This window comes from Cervus canadensis, chromosome 16, assembly GCF_019320065.1.
Source record: "Cervus canadensis isolate Bull #8, Minnesota chromosome 16, ASM1932006v1, whole genome shotgun sequence".
NCBI classification, from domain to species: domain Eukaryota; kingdom Metazoa; phylum Chordata; class Mammalia; order Artiodactyla; family Cervidae; genus Cervus; species Cervus canadensis.
In genome coordinates, this window is record NC_057401.1 from 17392223 (window position 1) to 17418678 (window position 26456).

A 26456-nucleotide genomic window follows, 5' to 3' on the forward strand; every position below is an offset into this window, starting at 1 on the left:
GGAGATTTAGTGTGAAATACACTACACTGTGGAATATTACTTGGTCATAAAAATATTGCCATTTGAAGCAACCTGGATGGACCTAAAGATTATCATACTAAATTAAGTCACAGAAAGGCAAATATTATATATTAGTTATATATGAAATCTAAACAATAATACAAATGAACTTATTTTCAATACAGAAAGACTCACAGACATAGAAAATAAACTTATGGTGACCAAAGGGGAATGGGAGGAAATTGAGGAATTAATTAGGAGTATGGAATTAATAGGAATAAACTACTATACATAAAACAGATAAGCAGCAAGGATTTACTGTATAGCACAGGGAACAATATTCAATATCTTATGATAACCTATAATGGAAAACAATCTGAAAAGTATGTGTGTGTGTATATATATGTGTGTCTGTGTGTGTATTTATATATATGTGCATGTGTGTGTATATATGCATCTGAATCATTTTGCTATATACTTGAAACTAACACAATATTGTAAAACAACTATATGTCAATAAACAAAAACTCCTGATTATATCCTTTTGAAACAACTTTATCAAAATGATGGTCTCAAAACACATTTCTTTGTCATTGAAACTTTGATCCGAAAGAAACCAGGTAATTTTCTACATCCCAACAATTAACAAGTGTTCCTGACTATTTCAGGCAATGCAAGTTAAAAGAGAGAAGACACTGGTAGATAATGAGGGGAGGAGTATGGCTTAACAATGATCAAACCAGTCAGGGAGAGAAATCTGGGCCTTGCAAAATACTACTTTCTCTTCCCACTCCTAGGCCAACCTGACACTAATCCAAACAGACTAGGTGACATAATTCAAGGAATTGACTTTGTTCCCTGCAAGTCTCTCTCCTATACGACATGAAATTCTACCAATTAAAAAATTCCTTCAAGACTTTCCCTGCTGGTCCAGTGGCTAAGACTCCATGCTCCCAATGCAGGGGGCACATGTTCCATCCCTTACCCGGGAACTAAGATCCCACATCCCATAAGGAGCAGCCAAAAAAAAAAAATTTTTTTTTTTAATTATAGATAAGGAAACTTCTAGGAGTAACTGTGCAGGAGATAGGGAACTACAAAAGGGAAGCCTAAGATTACTGAGCGGCTAGTTTTATTTAGTAATAGTAAGTGAAAGGTTAGGATTTCATAGAAAAGCTATTAATGACTAAAAACTCTGAGATGAGGTCAAGGAATCTCTGCATTTTATTACGGACTCATTTAATCAGGCTGATTTAATCCTGAGGTTCTCCAAGAGGAGTTACCTTTTGCTTATCTTATCTTACCTAATAAACACACAGTAGGACAAGGGATCAGTAGTAAAGCTCCCAGGCTATAGGGAGAAGAATTAGGGTAAAAGGAACCTAGAACAATGACAGATGCATTACTCTCATAGCAGAAGCTCAACATATATACATATATTTTTACTAAAATGCTACTTGTATCCACATATATAAACACATCATAATAACAAGAGTTACCATAAATTTAGCATAGACTAAATTTACTGAAGTATGTTTACATGACAATTTTCAAAACATTTGAGAGTCAAAGTACCTGTGCCTTCATATAGTCCCTAACTTAATACTAAGATGTAACTATGTTTTTTTTAGCAATAACAGCACAGAAAATTATCGTCTAAAATACAAAATGCTAACAGATGGGCTTCTGAAAGTACATATATGTTCTATAAGGTTTTAAGTGTCCATCAATAAAATTGAGCATACGAGGAGCAAATGGAGAGGTCTACCATTCACAGCAGCACCACTAAATGCATATACATGTATTATCTATACACTTCCTACCCTCGAGTTTATAAATCTCATTTAACCTAGCTTAAGAATTTTAAAATCAAAAGTCATATCTATTGATGTGTATATGGAAAGACAAGAAGAGTAATTCATGAATTAGTCGCTGATAATAGATTGACATCAAAGGTTTATGAAATATATATACACACCTTCAACAATACAAAATAAGGCCTTTAATTTATTGCATACACTCTTAGTAACCAGATATGGGTTTTCCCCCTCATATAAACTGTTTTAAGACTACTCCATTCTTTAGAATAAATGCTATTTGTACAACTATGAACTGGGAATAAGACTTATGCTTTGTACTTAGTAAGAAATTATGCACAAATTGAACACTTACTCATTCTAATATGTTTTCATACAAGAGTTGTAAAGACAATCCTACGTATCATAGCAAAAAAAATTCCATCTAGTAAATGGAGTAAATATAAGTACTTACTCAAGTGTCCAATTTTATGATCTAATTTACATTTAAAAATTAACTTAATAACAAAGACATTAAATCTAATGTATGTAAGGGTTTAATAAGGCCTAATACAACAATAAACAATCAACAGTGGTATACTCCATGAATATTAAGTAAAACAATATAATTAATACTATATTTTATGTAATATTAAACAGTATTAAATTAAAATAGTCAAAAGTCTGAGTTTAGGTGGATCAATAGTGGTCAGTGGTATACGGATTTAAAGTCTGTGTGAGTAATAGTGTTGTGCTAAGTTGCTTCAGTTGTGTCTGACTCTTTGAGACCCTGTGGACTGTAGCCCGCCTGGTTCCTCTCTCCATGGGATTCTCCAGGCAAGAATACTGGAGTGGGTTGCCAAGCTCTCCTCCAGGTGATCTTCCCGACCCAGGGACTGAACTTGCATCTTTCAATAGGTGGGTTCTTTATCACTAACGCAACCTGGGAAGCCCAAAGTATTGTTTCCCAAACTTAAAACTTTGTTTTAAAAAATATGGAATCCATTTAGTTAAAAAGAAGAAAAAAGGCATGATTCTTTGGTATCAGGTAGATGATGGGTTTAGGTAAAAGATCTCATCTGGGTTTCTGGCACAGAGTATAAGGACCCTGGACACAGACAAGGCAAAGAAGAGCTAGAGTAGAGAGTCCTAAACTTCACTCGTTCAAAGTGCCTGCTTTGCAATTTTGGCCACACTTTTTGGTATTAATTCCCTAATATTTTTCTTTAATTTTGACTTGCTTTATTCTTCAGTATTCACTTTTACTTTACCCCACCTCCCCCCAAAAAACCCCAGAAAATCACTGACTTAATATACTAGTTGTATAGTGTTCAAACATACAAAAAATAGATAAGTATCTTTAAAATGTAATGGTTGTCTTTGTACCTTCTGAAGTCATCTTGAATACCAGTCGGAGAGACAGGCCCAGTGGCACATATGTTGATACAGGGCATATGAATCAATATACCAGTAAGAAATTACTATGGGTAGGAAATGGCCAATGAACACTGAAGCATTGTTTGGATTGCGTTTACTCTTCATTGCAAAAAATCCTATGTCATGTACAATCTTAGGTTAGGTTCGAAAGAAGAAGGCAAAGATCTTAGAACTAGTAAGGGAGTGGTACTTGTCTGAGTATATACTTTTGAATAAGTTTGACAACATGCTTATGTTCTAGATATTCAAAAAATTAAATAAACACAGATGTGAAAGGAAATGAAAGCGAGCTGAAACAAATAATCCCAAATTTCAGACTAAAAACACAACCACACTGAATGGGGAAAAGAAAAGAAAGAACTAGAGCAGGTAGCTTATGAACAAGGTATTTGCATACGTACCCTAAGTCTTGGGCAGGAAAAGACCTGCAGATACATCCTGAACTGTTTATAGTATCTTTGTTTTCTGTAGTGGTATGGGTAAGGCAATTCTGAAACTACTTTAGATACATGATTCAGCAAATGTGTATATGTATTAATGTTACTGGAAGCCGGGGTTCTCATTGTGGAATGATATATAGACATGCAATGGGAAAAGGCAAAAAAGACCAGGGGTCAGATTGAAACTCGAGATACTGGCTACTTATGATAAATAAGCTAGACATGTATTTGTACACAGACACATGTATTTTCACATATACATGTATATATTTTTCTGGTTCTATTTGCAGAAAGAGCCTAAAAGCAAAGGCCTTAGTAGCAATAAGGATTCCTAGTGCTCAAATCTTGGTCTCTATGCCATCATCCATCAAAAGAAATCAGGATTCCTCAGAAAAATGGTTGATTTCAGGCCTAGGGCAGGGTGGATTCAAGGGGAGCCTGGAACATCTTGCTATGCCAAAAAAACAAGAGTTTAAAAAAATGATGATAATAGGGGCCTGTCACAAGGACTTAAGAGCCAGCTTGAAGGTGCAGACACTGGCTAAATCTGGGACAATCTGAGCACCAAAATAATCTAGGAACTATAGATCAGCAATTGTCAAAGTGTGAAAGGGAGATCTGCAGGGTGCCTATGACCCTTTTAGGGTGTCTCTGAGGCTAAATTTGTTTTAATAATGCTAAGATGTTATTTTCCTCTTTTAATTTTTTCATGAATGTACAATGGAGTTTTCCAGAGGTTACATGATATGTGATATAGTAACACACTGAATGAGGAAACAGATATGAAAAATCCACCTGTCTTTTATTAAGTCACACATTAGGAGGATTTGCATATAAAACAAAGCAATGCTACTCTTTTCTGTAAATGTTTCTGTTTTGGAAAGTATAGTTATTTCTGATCAAAATATATTATTTCCATAAATATGTAATGGATTTATTAGGGTTATTTTTAATGAATTATTAAATACTTTTAAAACTCCATTTTAGTTTCAATACAATAAATATTAAATACATACCTTATAAACAAAGCTCTTTCAATAATTTTTAAGAGTTTAAGGAGCTTCTGAGACCAAAATGCATAAGAACTATATACCACTGAAAAGGAATGGAATCCACAAAGCCAAACCACTAAAAATATAGATAAACAGACGAATAAGTAAACAAATTGAGATTAAAACACTCTTGCTTACCACAGTGCCAAACAGGATATGTGCAGTAACTGTAACAGCTGGAAAATCATCATTTTGTAACCATCCTGATAAAGAATGGTTCTGGTCAGAATCATTCAGAGGAAAGGATTTTCTTTTGTTTTTATTTGGATGTAATTTCCCTTTCCTCTACATATAGGGTGTCCCTACACATTGGAAAGTTAAATAAAACCTACTTGGTTAGAAATTTATAACATTTCTAGTTTAGTACCTCAAATACTGCCTTCCTAGGGTCTCAGTGACCCTACTGATGAGTAAGACCCTTGACAGGTACCAGTCTGAGGCAGGTGACACCAATGGCCCAGAAGAATGAAACAGCAGACTTAGATGTTTCTCCTTACTTGGCCCACTGCTCCTTTCCAAATCCATCCACACAGGCTAGGAAAAATATTTAAGCAGACTTTAATCTTTAAATGTTGAAGCATCAGAACTCACAAGATATCTACCACAGTGGAGAAAAAGCTTCCTTCCATGAGTAACAAATCAAAGGAGGAGGCCTATGTTGGTTGTGGCCCACAGGCAGATGCAATCCTGGTGAAGGTTTTCAACCAGCTGTCTACTTCCAGCCCAATATTTCCCACTGGTGGAGCACTGCGAGGAGAATGAATGGAATTCAGAGGCGACTTTGGGGTGGAAAGAGAGATTGGGCTGAGTAAAGTGACATATCTCTGGGATAGCTATCCCCTTGAAAACAAGCAAGATTCAGGCCTTTGATGCCTGACAGGAGCCCCTAACTTGGAGGAATGGTAATGAAGCAGGCAGGATGGCCAAGTAAGATCTCTGCTGCCTGACTGATGTCTGGTCCTTTACCCCAGTGGCAGAGATCAGTGCAAACCAGGTAATAATTCTAAATCAGTCTGTGTGGTGATGTATAGAAGATTGAATTTTGCATACGAAAGGAGGCTTAGAAGTGTCAATGCATAATATATGAAAGTGTGGGCTACTGAAAGCCAAGACCCATACTATATATGTTAGATTTGGTACTTTAAACCTTGTTATTCTGAACTCTTGTACATTTTTAAAAAAACATCAATTAAGAGTACTAAATAAGAATCCTTACACCAAAAGTCATATTCCCATTTGACTTACAGCATAATTTGACTGAAGTTACTCAGAGGTAACATTTTTTTTTTTTTTACTATGAACCTGCTATGTACCAGGCAACGTTTATGTGCCCTTGATATATTATCCGTTATCTTTAAAAGAATCTTTTACAGATGAGGAAAATGAGACATAAGGTGATTAGCTTACCCAAATAAACACAACTAATTAAAGTAGTAGAGCCAGTATTTGCCCCTAAGCTTTTTTCGGACTTCTAACAATAAGCATTTTCCATTTAACACTTTAAAATTAGCATTTACAAAGTCTGCACACAGTATCATTATAGATATCCAATTAAAAACTAACATTTTATTCATAACTATCATAAGCTATTATTTTCCCATAGTGATCAAATGAGGCATTCCTGCTTGAAAATGAGATGATTGTATAATTTGACATATTCTACATATATTTATGTGAGCATCAAAGACTATCTCAGCAGGTCTCAGCAGGTAATACTTTTTTAAAAGTAATTAAAGAGGCCTTCCAGATAAGATTTCAGAATTTTTAAGAGTGCCAACTAGTTCAATGAATTACCTAAAATCTTATTAGCTTCCCCATTCTTACAGGTTTCCCATAAGGAATCTCAGCTTCTTCAATCTTAGAAAATCCAAAATTATATAAAAATGCTTGGTTATTCTAAAATGCCTTATACAATATGGTTTAACTTTTCAGAACCCAAAAGCTGAAAGGTCTTAAACTATACCCAGAAAAACAGTGGAAAAATCGCAAGGGATCTACTTCCTTTATTACCATAAACATTTTGTGGCAAATTTATAGCACAACAATATTCTTTTGTTTAAATCTGACTTCATAAATTTTTCAAAGGCTGTAAATAACATTTGTAAAATTTAGGTCTGAGAGTAGACAGGAAGAACATCAAAATTTAAGACAAAAAAGATGAACCTACTGCCAATTTGTATCTGTGCTTTTCCACATGGACAATAAACTCTTATTTACTGTCTTTTTTTAGAGTTCCATAGTAATATTATATGCAGAGTACATCATGAGAAATACCGGGCTGGGTGAATCACAAGCTGGGGTTGCTGGGAGAAATATCAACAACCTCAGATATGCAGATGACATCATTCTAATGGCAGAAAGTGAAGAGGAACTAAAGAGCGTCTTGATTAGGGTGAAAGAGTAGAGAGAAAAAGCTGGCTTGAAACTCAACATTAAAAAGAGGATGATCATGGTATTGGGTCCTATCACTTCATGGCAAATAGAAGGGGAAAAAGTGGAAGTAGTGACAGATTTTATTTTCTTGGGCTTTAAAACCACTGCAGATGGTGACTGCAGCCATGAAACTTAAAGATGCTTGCTCCTTGGAAAGAAAGCTATGACAAACCTAGATAGCATATTAAAAAGCAGATATATCACTTTGCCGACAAAGGTCCATATAGTCAAAGCTACAGTTTTTCCAGTAGTCATGTACAGGTGTGAGAGTTGGACCATAAAGAAGGCTGAGTGCTGAAGAACTGATAGTTTTGAATTGTGGTGCTGGAGAAGACTCTTGAGAGTCCCCTGGACAGCAAGGAGATCAAACCAGTCAACCCTAAAGGAAATCAATCCTGAATATTCACTAGAAGGACTGATGCTGAAGCTGAAACTCCAGTACTTTGGCCACCTGATGTGAAGAGCTGAAACGCTGGAAAAGATCATAATGCTGGGAAAGACTGAAGGCAAAAGAAGAAGGGGGCAGCAGAGGATGAGATGGTTAAATAGCATCAGTGCACATGAATTTGCACAGACTCCAGGAGATAGTGAAGCACAGAGGAACTTGGCATGCTGCAGTCCATAGGGTCACAAAGATCGTACATGACTAAGTGACTGAACAACCAACAACAGTAATATTATAAGCAAGTAAAACTTGAAAATTCTCAAAATGTTATTCAACCAATAAGGTGGTTTAGTCCCTAAGTCAAGTCCAACTCTTGTGACCCCATGGATTATAGCCTACCAGACTCCTCTGTCCATGGGATTCTCCAGGCAAGAACACTTGAGTGGGTTGCCATTTCCTTCTTCAGGGGATCTTCCTGACCTAGGAATCGAACCCTGGTCTCTTGCATTGCAGGCAGATTCTTTACCGACTGAGCTACGGAGGGAAGTCCCTATATATTGAAGAGTCTATTACAATAATCTAAAAAGATTCAAAGTCAAAAGTTAAGTAGGTTTTCTGATTCTAGTCCCAAATCAGGCACATACATCTTAGAAATGTACTTCATTTATGTCCTTTCCATTACTGTGGAAATCAAACATTGAAAATAGTTGTGTTTTAAAAAAAATAAAGACACCTGAATATTCTGTATAAAATCACCTATTTTCCAAACTGCAAGGAATTTTTTATGCTCAGAAAAATGCAGTTGTAATTACACTTGTCCCTCACCCCCAAAAGAATTAATCATTAAAAAGAAAAATTCAAATGATGGATTCATGCTATTTATGAACATACATAATAATGTGTTCACTTTGAAGAGCTGAAAGAGAAGCAGCCTTCTGGTTTTGATTGATGTTTAGGAAATCAGTATTTTGAAAGTACTTTATTCATCTAATATATTCTACAGTTCTTTGTAAAGCTAAATTATATTCAATGTATAAAGTATATTTATATTGAGAATTTGAGCATTTGAAGAAATAACACAAAAAACTAACATTTGATGTTTCTGCTATAACTATCTCTGAATCATGACAGATGAGTTAAATGTCTTAAATACACATAAAAAGGGAAGGAAAATAAAGGAGGGTATAAAATTTTTTTAGCCAAATTAAACAGGCTTTAAGATATATTATATGGAAATTTCAGGTTTTAAAAAGACTATTCTTATAATGAGGAAATTTATGATTGACTGAAATTTTTTTTTTTTTTTCATTTTGAAGTGAAAGTTGCTAGCTAAATCAAACAAATTCCAATCTGGTACATCCTTAATATAAAAAGGAATAGTATTTTCTCCTCTCAAAATTAGCAAACACTCATAGTGTTGTAAAACAAACATAATCAGAGCATTTGATTTCCACTTGAATACTTGGGGCTGTCAATAGAGAGGTAAAGAGAGAAACTGAAGGAATTAATTTTTGAAAGTGGCAAATATTATTAAAATTTAGAGAATTATTAAACTATGCTATACCACTTGCAAAGCCTGGGACTACCTCAAATTTTATTTTCAGATTTGAAAGGTAGATGACATGGCTGATCATTTGATTAATTTCTAGACCCAAACAGTTTCACAGAAATCAAATAGTTCTTGGCTATCCCTCAAAGATCATAAAAGCATCAAGGGCTGCACTGTTAGCGACCATGACTAATTCACAAAACAGATGATAATTTTAAATATGGATAATTTAGTGAAAATAGAGTATATTTTGTGATGCATTAGTCTTAATTTTGATATATATATATTGAGTTATTAGCCCATGAAATTACTAATATCCTTCATTAATCTAGTTTGGTTAATATCAGGCACTACTTATAAATGAATAGAAATATATTCTGATGTAGAAAGAGACCACATATATTCATCTAATGAAACATGATATATCCATCTATTTAACAGGAACTATACTAGTACTTGTGAACCAGATTTCTGAGTACAAAAACTGGGCTCAGTTGGTAAGAGACTGAGGTGTCAATAATTTTCAAACTCCTGTGTTTAAAAATACCTTCTTTAGTAGGTGAATTTATGAAACTACTCAAAGCAGAGCTTCTCTGGTTGAGGCAGACAGGGATCCAAAGTACAATTTACTTTTTCTCTCCTCCCCCTCCCTGGAGACAACCTCCTGACACTGTTAAGAGTGCCAAGAAGTGCTGTGCAAGTCACTGATGCAGACCACATACTGCACTTCTGAAACTTCAAAATCCACCCATGAGCATATATTTGTTCTCCAGACAAAATCATGATCTTGTGACTAACAGAAAGACCATCATATTGCTTCTCTTCCTACCCGATCTTTCACGTAGTGAATCCTGTGATCTGTCACAAACTCCTGAGTGATCCGTGTAAGACAATGCAGTATTGTTTCTTAAATTTCATACCCTAAGGAGTGATGGTGGTGTAGTCACTAAATCATGTCCGACTCTTGCAACCTCATGGACTGTAGCCCACCAGACTCCCCTGTCCATGGGATTTTCCAGGCAAGAATACTGGAGTGGGTTGTCATTTCCTTCTCCAGGGAATCTTCCCAACCCAGAGCTTAAACCCAGGTCTCCTGCATTGCAGGCAGATTCTGTCCTGACTGAGCTACCAGGGAAGCCCTAAGGAGATACAGGCCTACTTCAGCTGTGGAGTGCTATAAGATGGGTATCTCCAAATTACTGTGCATAAGAACGTGGGGACTGTCTCTAGTCAAGAGTATACTGGTAATATACGTCAGGATATTACTTGCAAAAGAATCAAATAACTGGACTTAAAATTTCTTTTTTAGTAGTAATAAATGATAAAGCTTAACATTTTTTTCCTAAGCCTTGCTACTTTTTTATAAGCTTCCAAAGTCCAGAGACAACATAATTTAGCAACATATCAATAACATTCTGATAACGTGGTTTTATTCATCAGTATTATCTGATTCATTCAGAAGAGCAGAATCATATTTATTGAGCAACATTTATGTGCACAGTACTTAGTTGACACTTCTACTTCCCACATCTTTTCCCTTTGGGCCGAGAGCAACTTAACTACTGTATGACAATAGCACCACCTATTGGTTGGCAAAGGGCTCATAACAATCCAAAATCCACCTGCTTCCTTGACCTTCAGAAGGACTAAAGCATAATTTGGGCTCTTCTTTTATTCCACCTTTCATTATTAAACTCACTTGAAAAAAATTTCAACTGAGTTAAACCTACTTGAAAAAATGTTCGTGTGTATATATATACGTATATATATATACACACACACACACATTCTTTTCTCTTCCTTCATCTCTCCTTTTACAAAACTGTAGAGTTCCCTCGTGGCTCAGATGGTAAAGAATCTGCCTGGAATTGGGGTTTGATTCCTGGGTCAGGAAGACCCCCTGGAGAAGAAAATGGCAAGAATACTGGATAATTCCATGAACAGAGTAGCCTGACGGGCTACAGTCCATGGGGTCGCAAAAAGTTGGACACATCTGAGCAACTAATATCTCATATCCTTCAGAGTTACTGCAACACTCTTAATTCCATTGCTAACCAGTATGTCTTTTTCCTAACATGTAGCAATTCAGATGAATTGAGGGTTAAAAGAGATTTGAGACTTATTCTGGAAACTGAACTGTCATTTATAATACAATTACTATTGAAAAATGTGTTCAACTTAAGCAAGCTGCTTATGTGGAACTTTTGGGATTCAAGTAGGTTGGGAACTTGCTTTAAAACAAAAATATAAAAGCATTAAGACCTCACTGTGGTTTCCAAGGCAAATGCAGGAATAGAATTCTGATACAAAACTATATTGCATATACCTTTCCCCTTTTTAGAGTTGATGAACATCTGCCTTGTCCTGTGGAATCTGAATCTTTCGGTATACACACTGGAATACTCAAAAAAAATGACGAGGTATATTGCTACTCTGCAGTGGCTCATTAAAGTTACACCAATGATATTAGATCTCATTATTTTAACTTTATCTCTATGATGAAAATTACCAGGATTACATCTATTACTCTAACCACTTCAGTTCAGTCCCTCACTCATGTCCGACTCTCTGAAACCCCATGGACTGCAGCATGCCAGGCCTCCCTGTCTAACTAACCACTTAATGAGCACCAATCATGAACTGATGTCCTTACACTTCTGTTACATATAACTCTGTATCTTTCTGTAATACATCCTTAATCTAGCCCCTGAAGTTGTCCTGTCTTCATGGTAAGCTCTGTAAGTTCTCATGTGTGGGAATACTGTGTTGAAGTGGGGAAATAAGACACCCCAAGCTAAGTGATCAATATGAAGCAACTTTTTAAAACATAATTTATGTTTTGGGGTTTTTCTTGGCTTCATGGCACAGTTTGTGGGATCTTAGTTCCTCAACGAGGAATCAAATCCGTGCCCCTTGCAGTGGAAGTATGGAGTCTTAACCAACTGGACTGCTAGTGAAGTACCAATAGGAGGTCATTTTTGTTTTGGCACCAGTCAAGTAGCAAAGGCTTTGTCCCTTGGCCTTTACCCTGTACTTTAGTTCTAGAAACTGCTCCTGATAACCAGATTTGAATCCAATTTGTTACAAGCAGGGGAATGTCATATGCCTCTGCTTCACATACACTGTAATCGTAACTGCTCTCACCTGTCTGGACAGAATCTATTCTTGGTGGAAAGACAGATTCTACTCCTGTACACCAATTCCATGATCTACTGAAACTTGTCTATGGCTTAAGGATGATGTCAAGTGCTCAAGTTGCCGAGCCCACTGCAGCCTTGCAAATCTCCTGTCTAGGACTAACTCATCCGGACTTGGAAATCTTTGGTCTGGTCTGTTGATTCATCAGTCGTTAGGACATCTGGGCTTCCCAGGTGGCTCAGTGGTAAAGAATCCGCCTGCCAATGCAGGATTAATGTTCCTCTAATTTATTCTTTTTATATCATTATTACACCCCCCACCCAGGCCCTTCTTGTTTCATGTCTATATTAATAGAAAAACCTCTCTAATCATACTATATTTCTTTCTTACATAACCATCCTGGGTAGACATTCAAGTAAGTCGGTCATTTAAGGATCCATGCTGATGGCTATTCAGCCACTGTCAACATACGACTTTCAAGGTTTCTTGAGCACTGCCACTTCACTCAGCTAAAAAGAAGAGAGGGCCCTGAGAAACATATATGCAGAGTTTTATTGGCCAGGTCAGGAAGTGACTCACATTACTTCCACTCACAGTGCACTAGGAAAAAACCCTAGTCATAAAAAATCTAGTTACACCTAATTTTAAAAGATGCTGGTAAATGTAGTCTAGCTGTGTGTTCAGGAAGGAGAAAGTGGATTTTAGTGGAAAGTAGTGGTCTCCACAAATATATTCCTGGATAAAGCCAAATCAACAAAGAAACTTGCGATGTGGAGGTCAGAGTGGAAGCAGGTGTGAGTGGGTCCAGCCAAAGGAGACATGGCTGCCAAAGTGAGTCCATTGGCAAGTTTGGCCTGGCCTTAGCTGTTGCAGGAGCATGGTGAACTCTGCCTTGTGTAATATGGATGCTGGGCACTGAGCTGTCATCTTTGATGGGTTCGGTGGAGTGCAGGACATTGTCATAGGAGAAGGGACTCACTTCCTCATCCCTTGGGTACAGAAGTCAATTATCTCTGACTGCCGCTCTCTACCATGTAATGTGCCAGTAAACACTGGCAGCAAAGATTTACAGAATGTCATCATCACCCTGCGCATCCTCTTACGGCCGGTGGCTGGCCAGCTTCCTCACATCTTCCCCAGCATTGGAGAGGACTACGATGAGAGTGTGCTGCCAGACCACCATTACAGGGATCCTCCAGCCCGTGGTGGCTCGGCTGGAGAACTGATCACCCAGAGAGAGCTGGCCTCCAGACAGGTGAGCGATGACCTCACAGAGCGAGCAGAGACCTTTGGGCTCATCCTGGATGACCGACCCTTGATGAATCTGACCTTCGGGGAGTTCACAGAGCGGTGGAAGCCAAACAGGTGGCTCAGCAGGAAGCAGAGAGGGCCAGGTTTGTGGAGGAAAAGGCTAAGCAGCAAAAAAAGGAAGCCATCATCTCCGCGGAGGGCGACTCCAAGGCAGCGGAGCTGATTGCCAACTCGCTCGCCACCGCCGCCGCTGGCGACGGCTTGATCCAGCTGCGCAAGGGGGAGGCCGCGGAGGGCAACGCATAGAAGCTGCAGCGCTCGCAGAACATCACCTACCTGCCCGCCGGGCAGTCAGGGCTCCTCCCGCTGCCCCAGTGACGCTCACACCTCCTGGGCCATCTGACCACAGCCCAGAAGATGTTCAGCACCACCTTCCTTCTGGGGCCCCAGAAATCACTGTGAAACTTCATGACTGGCTTAAAGTGAAGAAAATAAAAATAAAATCACTTCAAATCTCTTACTCAATTGGATTAAGCTCTTTGATTCTTCTCATTTCCATCTCCCCTTTTTTCAATCCACCTCTCTACCCAAAATTGCCAAGTGCCTACACAGACCAGCTTGGCTCCTGTCTTTGGGGCCGGCTGGTACTCCAGCCCAGGCGCTGGCAAGTGGCAGAAGAAAGGCAGGGCTTTGTGTGTGACAGGCTGGGAGTCAGCAAGTCAACTTGTAGCCTCCAACCAACCCTTCATTCAGGATTTGAGCAAGATGGCACACGCAGATGAATGGTGAACACAGGCCTCAGATTTCTCCAGTGGTTCCTACACAGACCCAGCTGAAGAGAGGTGCTGGGGAAGGTCAGAGAAGAAGTGATCCATCTCTTACCATAAAGCTGATGCTCTTTAACTGCGGGACCAGTGGAAGCACGTGTGTACAAACAGCACAGATTGTAGAATCGGCCCCCCGTGAAGGCGGGTGGGCCTGATTTGCTGCCCTCCCCAGAGTCCTGGAAGGGACCGAGACTAGAGTCCTGTGACCTTCCTCTCTACGTCCCACCTTTGTGTCTCAAATACCCGGTGGATTTCCAGCTTGAAGGACTACATCTGCCCAGGGCTGCATGGGCCTGCCAAAGATGTGTGCATCCAGTGTTCCTGTCTCCCTGGTTCAGAGACTGTCCTTCTAGAGGGCTCTGTGCCTGTGCCTTGAAGGAAATGACCATGGGAAGAAGACATTTATGTAAACTACTATCAATAAATGACACCCAGACCGTCCAACTCAAAAAGAAAAAGAATACCAGACCATGTCATTTTGGCCCACAGAGAAACTTTCCCCCTGCTTTTTAATTGAATTATGGTTGACTCAAAATATTAGTTTCAGGTGTACAACATAGTGATGTTATTTTTAAGGATTTTACTCCATATAAAAAAATTGGCTATATTCACTGTGCTGCACATTACATTTTTGTAACCTATTTTATATCTAGTAGTTTCTACCTCTTAATCCACTTCACCTATCTTGTCCCTCCTTCTAATACTCAAAACTGTTTTTACTGAATTAAAAATCTTGTGAAATACCATTACCCATATTTTAATGCAATTATAAGAAATACTTCAGGAAAAAAATGTATCAAGTCTATCAAGTGATGTTGTAAAAGATACCTGTTCATTATACTGTATAATACCTACATAGGAAAACCGTGGGAGACTCATATCAGATATGAGTATTGAGGAAAATAGAAAACAAGTATCATTTTTTCCTTTACAGGACTAGGAGAAATTAACAACACTGACCCAGTGTTATTATTGATGGTGCAGAAAAATTTACAAGCTCTTATACTATTGGGAAAGTAAATCAGCCAGTATGAACCAACTGTTTCCTTTTCTGGACAGACTACCAAGAAGCTCAGCAGAATGTTCACAAATTATCTCTAGCGGGGTAATTACAAGAGAAATTTTGTACTTTTTTGATTGGTTGGCTTTTTAAAAATAAGAAACATGTATTTTTTTAAGAAATAAAAGCAAAAGGAGGCTATTTTCATTTTTGTAAACTAAAAATTAGTCATACTCCTCCAAGATACTTGTTTAGATGATTGATCTCATAGCCACTGTGAAGTTCTGACTGGAAGGTTTTCCCTTTTTGAATTTGCTGCTATAAAGCTCAGAGTTAATTTGTGGTTCACTCTTAGAAAATGTGCAGGTAACGAGAGCTTATATGAGAGCCTTATACGTGGCTCTGCTTTCCCCTCATGCTGATTTTCCTCTCTCCTATCACTGCAGTTTTATGTCTCCGTCTTTGAGTCCTCAATCTCATGTCTTCTCCAGAAGGAAGAGAATTATCTTATAAAACAGTTTTATTGTGTCACAACTCTATCACTCTTTGTATACAAAACTTAAAGATTCTACTCCATGTATTTTTCTTAAAAGCAAGAATAAAAATTCACCTTATTTACAAAAAAATCTAAATAGAAAATATAATAATAAACATGTATTTATATAAACACACACACAAATACATAGGTCAAACACTTTACAATATATGGGAGAAAGCGAAGAAGGTTCAAAATGCTCACAGTCTGGCTCAGTGGAGCCAGTATTTTTTCACTATGACTCACATCAATCTAAGGGCCTCACATTCCCAAAGGGACACCAAGACACATTGTATGTACAGTTCTCAGTATGATAGTAACAACTTTGGCTCTTTGGCTATTACTGATCTGAAACATACTGGTGGTCTCAGGGGTCAAATGGTTAAGAACAGAGATTGACTACAACATAGACAAGTATAAGAAGAGAAAATGCTCTATGCTACATCACACACTGGGCTTTCCAGGCGGCGCTGGTGGTAAAGAACCCACCTGCCAAAGCAGGAGACATAAGAGATGTGGATTCGACCTTGGGTCGAGAAGATCCCCTGGAGGAGGGCATGGCAACCCACACCAGTATTCTTGCCTGGAGAATCCCATGGACAGAGGAGCCTGGTGGGCTACAGTCCATAGGGCTGCACAGAGTTGGACACAACTGAAGCGACTTAGCACCCACACACATACTACACACACACAAAAATAAGGTGCCCCAAACTGTGGAGTATAATGGAGTATAAAAGAGTCAACTGGCACAATATTCACATTTAGACTTTTGCCATAATCTCGAAACAAGACTGTATATTCCACAATAACATTCTCTGTGTTAAAGTTTGGCTTAAGCTATAGTACTGTACCTCACACCTATTAAGATATCTACTATTAAAAAAAAAAGAAAATAACAAGTGTCAGCAAGGATGTGGACACAATGGAACCCTTATGCACTGCTCGAGGGAATGTAAAACTGTACAGCTGCTATGGTGCTCCTCAAAAAAGTTAAAAATTGAATTATCATATGATCCAGAATTTTACTTCTGGGCATATAAGCAAAAGAACTGAAAGCAGGGTCTTGAAGAGACATGTGTATACCCATGTTCACAGCAGTACCACTTACAACAGACAAAAGATGGAAACAACCCGAGTCCATTGACAGATTAACAGATAAACAACATCTGTGGTATATAGATACGATTAAATATTATTCAGCCTTAAAAAGGAAGGAAATTGTGACAAATGCTACAACATGGAAGGACCTTGATGACATTATGCTAAGTGAAATAAAGCAGTCACAAAAAGACAAACATTGTATGATCCTACTTATATGAGGGATCTCCTTTCTTCTGTGTTCACAGAAATAGAAAACAGAATGGTCGTTGACGGGAACAAATGGGTAAGGAAGGGGAAGGAAAGTTGTTGTTTAATGGGTATAGAGTTTCAGTTTTTCAAGATGAAGAGGTTTAGAGAGTGGATGTAAAACAATGTGAATGTACTTAATACTACTAAGTTGTGCACTTAAAACTGGCTAAGATAGAAAACTTCATGCTTTTTGTGTTTTACCATAATTACACACACATATGTATGCATATATACATGCATGTATGTGCAAGCACATGTATATAAAATTTACAGATTTTGTAGCCCTGTTATGACAGTTCTTCAGCTTCTGGTAACCAAGATGTGGTCCCCTGAAAGGAAGAGAATGGACACATTTAAAAGGTCTGGAGCTCATCACAGAAGTTAAGAACGAGCATGTTTTTCTATATATTTCATCTGTAGCTTTTCCTCCAAGTGAATTACAGACTCCTTATATATAAATACAGTATCTTCTGCTTATGGCAGACAGTCAACATTCCGTGTCAGGCAAATAGAAAGCTGGTTGTCATAAGAATGTTTAGGTTGCATGTTACTCATATCTCTAAATTGTAACAATATAATTTTAAAATAAGCTAGAACTGAAAGGAAATTTGGGAGATCATACTACAATCATCATCAAGCCGTTTCTTAAAGCTCTTAAAAACCAAGGAATATAAACTTATTCCATCATTATTCATTCAAAGACTTTATGCATTAGGTTAAAAAAGTGTCCTCATAAAATGTCGTCAAACTATACAGAGGTAATCGTTGAAAACAGTGTGAATTAACTAAATGCCATTTAAACATAAACTTGGATCAAGGTCACACAATTTCTCAGTACAGAACATGGAATTTAAATTCTGGTCTGCATGACTTCAAAGCCTGTGCATATACCACTTCCTACCACCCTTTAATGTCAACAAATGTACAACCAAAATAGTTAAACTACTCTATAAAACTAAATGTAAGTTTGGGTACACTCAATACTTCTTGTCAAGAGCACAGTTAGCTCTGATAGAGAGTAAATATCCATGTTTTATTCCTCAAATAACTTTTTAGTACTTGATGAGATCCTAAATTACATGGACAACTTTTTCCCTAGAAGTGATTTTTTTTCTTTTAATCTTTCTAAATAAAAGAAACTCTTTGTAACAAGGAAGAGTGGGTTTATAAAAAATTACTATGTCCTTTAGTGACCTACTTATATTATTTTTAATAAAGGACTACTTAAATATATTGACTCAAATAGTATATATTAGAGGATGTAATACAACAGGGATAAACTTGATCTTTAAAATTGCCAGATTATATCTGTGTCTCTTTTTCTGTTTTGCATATAGGGTTATCGTTACCATCTTTTTAAATTCCATATATATGTGTTAGTATACTGTATTGGTATTTATCTTTCTGGCTTACTTCACTCTGTATAATGGGCTCCAGTTTCATCCATCTCATTAGAACTGATTCAAATGAATTCTTTTTAATGGCTGAGTAATATTCCATGGTGTATATGTACCAGAGCTTCCTTATCCATTCATCTGCTGATGGGCATCTAGGTTGCTTCCATGTCCTGGTTATTGTAAACAGTGCTACGATGAACATTGGGGTGCACGTGTCTCTTTCAGATCTGGTTTCCTTGGTGTGTGTGCCCAGGAGTGGGATTGCTGGGTCATATGGCAGTCCTGTTTCCAGTTTTGTAAGAAATCTCCACACTGTTCTCCATAGTGGCTGTACTAGTTTGCATTCCCACCAACAGTGTAAGAGGGTTCCCTTTTCTCCACACCTTCTCCAGCATTTATTGCTTGTAGACTTTTGAATAACAGCCATTCTGACTGGCGTGTAATGGTACCTCATTGAGGTTTTGATTTGCATTTCTCTGATAATGAGTGATGTTGAGCATCGTTTCATGTGTTTGACTTTTAGACTCTGTGGGAGAAGGCGCGGGTGGGATGTTCTGAGAGAACAGTATTGAAACAAGTATACTATCAAGGGTGAAACAGATTACCAGCCCAGGATGGATGCATGAGACAAGTGCTCAGGACTGGTGCACTGGGAAGACCCAGAGGGATGGGATGGAGAGGGAGGTGGGAGGGGGGATCGGAAAGGGGAACACATGTAAATCCATGGCTGATTCATGTCAATGTATGGCAAAAACCACTACGATATTGTAAAGTAATTAGCCTCCAACTAATAAAAATAAATGGAAAAAAATAAATAAAATTGCCAGATTAATATCCTTTCTATATATATTACAAAGAATACAAAATTCTTATATAAATCCAAAATGCTTAATTTTGTAGATTAGTATGAATAGACTTAAAAAATATACCTTGGCTTCCACAGAGCTGAAGGAGGACATAAAACTGCATGTCATCTTTTGCTTTCCTCTCTTTGAATATGAATGGATAGTATCAGGGTTCCCTTACCTTCTTGTTTCATTTCCAGAAACAGCCATCCATTACATCCCTTTCTCCAGGCGTCTCACATACTCTGTGGCTTTCAAACACCAAATCTGATGATTGTACTTTTGTCGTGGTGGAGGTTTAGTCGCTAAGTTGTATCTGACTTTTGTGACTCCGTGGACTGTGGCCCACCAGGCTCCTCTGTCCATGGAAAGCCTGGTGTGCTGCAGTCCATGGAGTTGCAAAGAGTCGGACACAATGGAGCAGCTGAACTGAACTGAACTGGCTTCCACATAGAGATGACAGGGATGGATAGTTTCACTTGCATGTTATGTCAAAAGCAACTTTGACATGCAACCCACAAAGCCTGAAAAAGCAGATCTGATTGTGAATGTTCTTCTGCCACCACTCCTCTCTCAAATCACCCATCTAATCCACTCTAGTCAGACTTTGATGTCCTTACAGTCTCAAAGATGATATTTTGCACTGCCTCATTGCTTCTAGCAAAAGAATGAGAAACATCTAAATCACAAAGAAGAATGAGGAATGATACTTCTCCACTACAATATATTCAAGGAAAAAACACAAAGGTTACAGGAAGAACTCTTAATCAGGTGTTAGGGTTAAGATCAACTTTTCTGACATTGAGAAATGAGGTGATTAGACCAGGTATAATGGCTTGAAGAGGGCTGCCTTGGGAGACAGTTTTGGTAACATTAACTTCTCAGTGCAAATTATTAAACATTTCCATTACCCTTACCCTTAGGAAAATTCATTTTTCCAACAAGAATCTGAAGTTTATAACTCCAATGCCTCATTCTTCACTTCATACAAAAACAAAACCTGTCCATGCCTTTGAAATAGTTCAAGGTACCCTATCATATTAAAGAACATCCACATTTTAAACTCAATTTCCTTTTCAAAAAGTTTAATCTGAGTAAGCACTAACCCTGGGATACAAAAATAATTTGACAACTGAGTTATTCTGTAAGAAATGATATGAATATTTACCTGTTTTTTTGTTTGTTTTACTTAAAATGGATAAACAAGCACACATATCTCCTCAGTTGAAAGCCATCCAAACATAATTTCCAAACTCTCCAAATCGTAAAGGGGGGAAAAAAAATCCAAGGGAATGAATTCTTAAACTTAGCTCCAGAACATATCAAGAGTTTAAAAATATATTTGAACTGGCTAGGTCTTATTCAGATACACATTTAAATTTGTGATATGAAAGAGAAATGAATCCATGGGTCAATAATAAGAATGCAATTTTAAAGGGAAGCATACGAAAATAAACAAGTTTATCTTGTCTTTTTCACTTCATGTTTAATAAATTACCATGAAAGTACACTTTCTTTATTCTTTTATTCCATCCTCCATGAAATGAGGACTATAAAAATCACTGATAAATGGCTCGAAAGACTTTCCCTTCACCACAGTGACAGTATACACCCTTACATAAATGCCACTTAAGCTGACCCTAGGAAAACACAGCACCACCAGACACTCCATTTTACTCCTTTTACTTTTCCTGACCTTAATACCTCAGAGGAAACCCAACTGGGATGAGATAGTATTCTGGGAATAGTTGGGTCGATTCTCTTTTAGGCTGTGGGCTCTGTGGCAGGTTATAATCCTACCTGACAAAGATAAGGTTCTCATCATGGTTTAAACAACATGAAACATTAGAGAGAAAAATGTGGTTGTTACAGCACTGAGGTTTGCAGGAAGTGTGCACCTAGTGCAAACCATGGTTGGCTCAGAAATTACTGAGGTCTACCCTCATCTCAAAAAGTTATGGCAATGTTTTACTTTGCAGGTCTCTACAAATAAATAATATGACCTTGACACCAGTTAAGCTGAAAAACATACACTGAATAAAAGATTTTTTTTTTTTTTTTTACACTGCATGGTATTGTGGTGCTGGAGAAGACTTTTTTTTTCATTAGATTTTGAGTAAGATTTTTTTTAATTTATTTATTTTAATTGAAGGCTAATTACTTGACAATAGTGTAGTGGTTTGTGCCATACATTGACATGAATCAGCCATGGGTATACATGTGTTCCCCTTCCTGAACCCTTCTCCTACCTCCCTCCCCATCCCATCCTTCTGGGTCATCCTAGTGTACCAGCCCTGAGCAGCCTGTCTCATGCATCAAACCTGGACTGGCAATGTGTTTCACATATGATAATATACATGTTCCAATATTATTCTCTCAAATCATCCCATCCTCGCCTTCTCCCACAGAGTCCAAAAGACTGTCCTATACATCTGTGTCTCTTCTGCTATCTCGCATATAGGGTTATCACTGCCATCTTTCTAAATTCCATATATGTGTTAGTATACTGTATTGGTGTTTTACTTTCTGACTTACTTCACTCTGTATAATAGGCTCTGGTTTCATCCACCTCATTAGAACTGATTCAAATGTATTCTTCTTAACGGCTGAGTAATATACCATTGTGTACATGAACCACAGCTTTCTTACCATTCGTCTGCTGATGGACATCTAGGTTGCTTCCATGACCTGGCTATTGTAAACTGCGCTGCAATGAACATTGGGTACATGTGTCTCTTTCAGATCTGGTTTCCTCAGTGTGTATGCCCAGGAGTGGGATTGCTAGGTCATATGGCAGTTCTATTTCCAGTTTTTTAAGGAATCTCCACACTGTTCTCAATAGAGGCTGTACTAGTTTGCATTCCCACCAACAGTGTAGGAGGGTTCCCTTTTCTCTACACCCTCTCCAGCATTTATTGTTTGCAGACTTTTGGATAGAAGCCATTCTGACCGGTGTGAGATGGTACCTCATTGTGGTTTTGATTTGCATTTCTCTGATGAGTGACGTTGGGCATCTTTTCATGTGTTTGTTAGCCATCTGTATGTCTTCTTTGGAGAGATGTCTGTTTAGTTCTTTGGCCCACTTTTTGATTGGGTCATTTATTTTTCTGGAATTGAGCTGCAGGAGTTGCTTGTATATTTTTGAGATTAATTCTTTGTCTGTTGCTTCATTTGCTATTATTTTTGTCCAGTCTGAAGGCTGTCTTTTCACCTTGCTTATAGTTTCCTTCTTTGTGCAAAAGCTTTTAAGTGCAGTTAGGTCCCATTTGTTTATTTTTGCTTTTATTTCCATTACTCTGGGAAGTGGGTTATAGAGGATCCTGCTGTGATTTATGTCAGAGAGTGTTTTGCCTATGTTTTCCTCTAGGAGTAGTATAGTTTCTGGTTTAACGTTTAGATCATTAATCCATTTTGAGTTTCTTTTTGTGTATGGTATTAGAAAATGTTCTAGTTTCATACTTTTACAAGTGGTTGACCAGTTTTGCCAGCACCACTTGTTAAAGAGATTATTTTTTTTCCATTGTATATTCTTGCCCTCCTTTGTCAATGATAAGGTGTCCATAGGTGCATGGATTTATCTCTGGGCTTTCTATTTTGTTCCATTGATCTATATTTCTGTCTTTGTGCCAGTACCATACTGTCTTGATGACTGTAGCTTTGTAGTAGAGCCGGAAGTCAGCCAGGTTGATTCCTCCAGTTTCAGTCTTCTTTCTCAAGATTGCTTTGGCTATTCAAGGTTTTCTGTATTTCCATACAAATTGTGAAATTATTTGCTCTAGTTCTGTGATAAATACCGTTGGTAGCTTGATAGGGATTGCACTGAATCTATAGATTGCTTTGGGTGGTATACTCATTTTCACTATATTGATTCTTCTGATCCATGATCATGGTATATTTCTCCATCTATTTGTGTCCTCTTTGATATCTTTCATCAGTGTTTTATAGTTTTCTATATATAGGTCTTCTCTTTCCTTAGGTGGAGAAGACTCTTGAGAGTTCCTTGGACTACAAGATCAAACCAGTTAATCCTAAAGGAAATCAGGCCTGAATATTCATTGGAAGGACTGATGCTGAAGCTGAAGCTCCAATACTTTGGCCACCTGATGTGAAGAGCCAACTCACTGGAAAAGACCCTGATGCTGGGAAAGACTGAGGGCAAGAGAACTGCGGGGGGCTTCCATGGTGGCTCAGACCGTAAAGAATGCCTGCAGTGCAGGAAACCCTGGTTCAATCCTGGGGTCAGGAAGATGCCCTGGAGAAGGGAATTGCTACACACTCCAGTACTCTTGTCTGAGAATCCCATAGACAGAGGAGCCTGGCAGGCTACAGTCCATGAGACTGCAAAGAGTTGGACAAAACTGAGCAACTTTCACTTTTGGGTTCGTATCCCATCCTTGGCTTCCCTCATAGCTCTGATGGTAGAGAATGTATTTGCAATGAAAGAGACCTAGGTTTGACCCCTGGGTGGGGAAGATCCTCTGGAGAAGAGAATGGCAACCCACTCCAGTATTCTTGCCTGGAGAATCCCATGGACAGAGGAGCCTGGAGGGCTAGAGTCCATGGGGTCACAACTGAGCAACTAACACTTTCACACTTTCAAGAGAAGCGGGGCGACAGAGGATGAGATGGTTGGATGTCATCACTAACTCATGGAAATGAGTTTGAGCAAACTCTGGGAGATAGTGAAGGACAGGGAAGCCTGGTGTGCTGCAGTCCACGGTGTCACAAATAGTCGGAACTGACTTAGCGACTGAGCAACAACAAGGCAATTGGTTAAGAGCACAGTCATGGGAGCCAGACCATGTGGCTCTGTAATTTGCCAGGTTAGATAATTTAGTATTACTTAAATTCCCTGTGCCCACTGTCCCTACCTATAAAATTGGAAAAATAAGATAAAATACAGTAACAGGATAATTTAGTGCCTGTATATAAAGCACTAAGAATAGTACTTGGCACTTAGTGTTAGATGTATTAGTTATTATTGTTATTATAAATTATTCTGTTGGCTGATTATAGTTTAAAAAATCATACTACAAACCAAATAAAGTTTTTTGTTTTTTTTTTTCCAAATAGAGTTTTTTATACTGAACTTATTTTGCTGTTGAAGGGGAGTGATAGGCAAGGGGAAGTTCTGGCACACTGAAGTTCAAACTTGCCTGGAGCCCTGCAGAGTCTAGTGACTTCAGGATCAAAGAAGCATTTCAGAAAAGTTGGTAGGAAGGTCAAAGGTGAGGTGGGCAAGATGGAGAAAGAAGACCCTGAGCTCACTTCCTCTAAACAAACATATCAAAATTGAAACTATTTGCAGAGCAATTACTTACAAGAACAACCTGAATACTAGCAGAAAAGACTGTCAACAACTAAAGATGTAAGGAAGGAACCACAAAGAAACAGGAAGGAGGGGTAGAGATATGGGAGTACCCTCCCACACACTTTGGTAGGTAACATACAAATGGGAGAATAATCACAAGTGTAGAGGTTCTCCTCAAGAGGCAAAGGGTCTGAGCCCATATTGGGACTCCCTTGCCTGGGGACCTTGCACCAGGAAGATGAGCCCCCAAACATCTGGCTTTGAAGGCCAGTGGGGCTTGTGTACAAGAGAGCTGGAAAGCTGCAGGAAGCACAGACTCCACTCTTAAAAGGATTATGCAAACTTTCACATGCTCTGAGTCCTGGACTTTTGTTTGTTTGTAGATTTTTAAAATTACTGATTCAGTTTTGTTACTGATACTTGGTCAGTTCATATTTTCTTTCTGGTTCACTGTTGGAATAGTATATGTTCCAAAAATTTATCCACTTATAAATTGTCTATTTTATGATGCATAATTATTCATAGTAATCTCTTATGATTCTTTGTATTTCTGTGGTATTATTTGAAACTTCCTCTATTTCAGTTTTATTGATTTGGACCCTCTCTCTTTTTCTTATGAATCTTACTAAAGGTTTATCAGTTTTGTGTATCTTGTCAAAGAGCCAGCTTTTAGTTTCATTGATCTTTTCTATTGTTTTATTTCATTTATTTCTGCTTGGATCTTTATGTTTTATTTCCTTTTACTAACTTTGGTTTTTGTTTGCTGTTCTTTCTCTAGTGGCTTTAGGTGTAAAGTTAGGTTATTTAAGATTTTTCTTATTTCCTGAGATAAGCTTGTATTGTATAAACTTCCCTCTTAGAACTGCTTTTGCTGTGTCCCATAGGTTTTAGATCATTGTGTTTTTGCTTTCCTTCATCTCTAGATACTTTTTTATTTTTTCTTTGATTTCTTCAGTGATCCGTCAGTTGTGTAGTAGCACATTGTTTAGTCTCCACATGTTTGTGTTTTTTTCAGTTGATTTCCAGGGACATAGTGTTGTGGTTGGAAAAGATACTTGATGTGATTTCAGTCTTAAATTTACTGAGTTCTGTTTTGTGGACTAGCTCGTGATACTGAGAAATGTTCGTTTCTCAGAACATTTCTCAGTATGTGCATCTGAAAAGAAACATGTATATTCAGCTTTTGGATGAAATGTTCTCTATATATCTAGTAAGTCTATCTGAGCTAATGTGTCATTTAAAGCCAATATTTCCATATTGATTTTCTTTCTGGATAACCTATTGATGTAAACAGGGTATTAAAATCTCCTACCATTACTGTGAATCTCGCTCAAGGTTTATCAGTTTTGTTTATCTTTTGAAAGAAACAACTTTTCCCTTCCTCCCTTTATATTTGTCACTTTCTCTCTTTACATTATTTAATCTTTGTTTATGTATTAAATGGTCCTATGTTAGTGCATATGTACTTACAATTATTATATCTTATTGGGTTGATCCCTTACAATTATTATATATTCTTGAATCTGGAAAGGCCTTTCTATAAATGATAAATAACTCAGAAACTTTTAAGAAAAATGCTGCATATTTTTCTTTCTAAAAAAACTCCTAGGGAGAAAAAAAATTAAACAAAGTCAAAAGACCAAGGAAAAAACTGGATGTTTAACCAATTTAAAACTGAATGCAGTTATTTCAACAGGTTGAGGAAGGACT

At 37.7% G+C, this 26456-nt stretch overlaps 1 protein-coding gene and 1 pseudogene across 3 annotated transcripts in view; one reads left to right on the forward strand and one right to left on the reverse strand.

Annotated features, from left to right (window-relative positions):
- The window catches only part of NDUFAF2 (NADH:ubiquinone oxidoreductase complex assembly factor 2), a 164274-nt gene that overhangs the window by 70079 nt on the left and 67739 nt on the right, over positions 1–26456 (reverse strand). The window lies entirely within an intron of this gene.
- On the forward strand, positions 11505–13859 carry LOC122454177 (annotated as a pseudogene).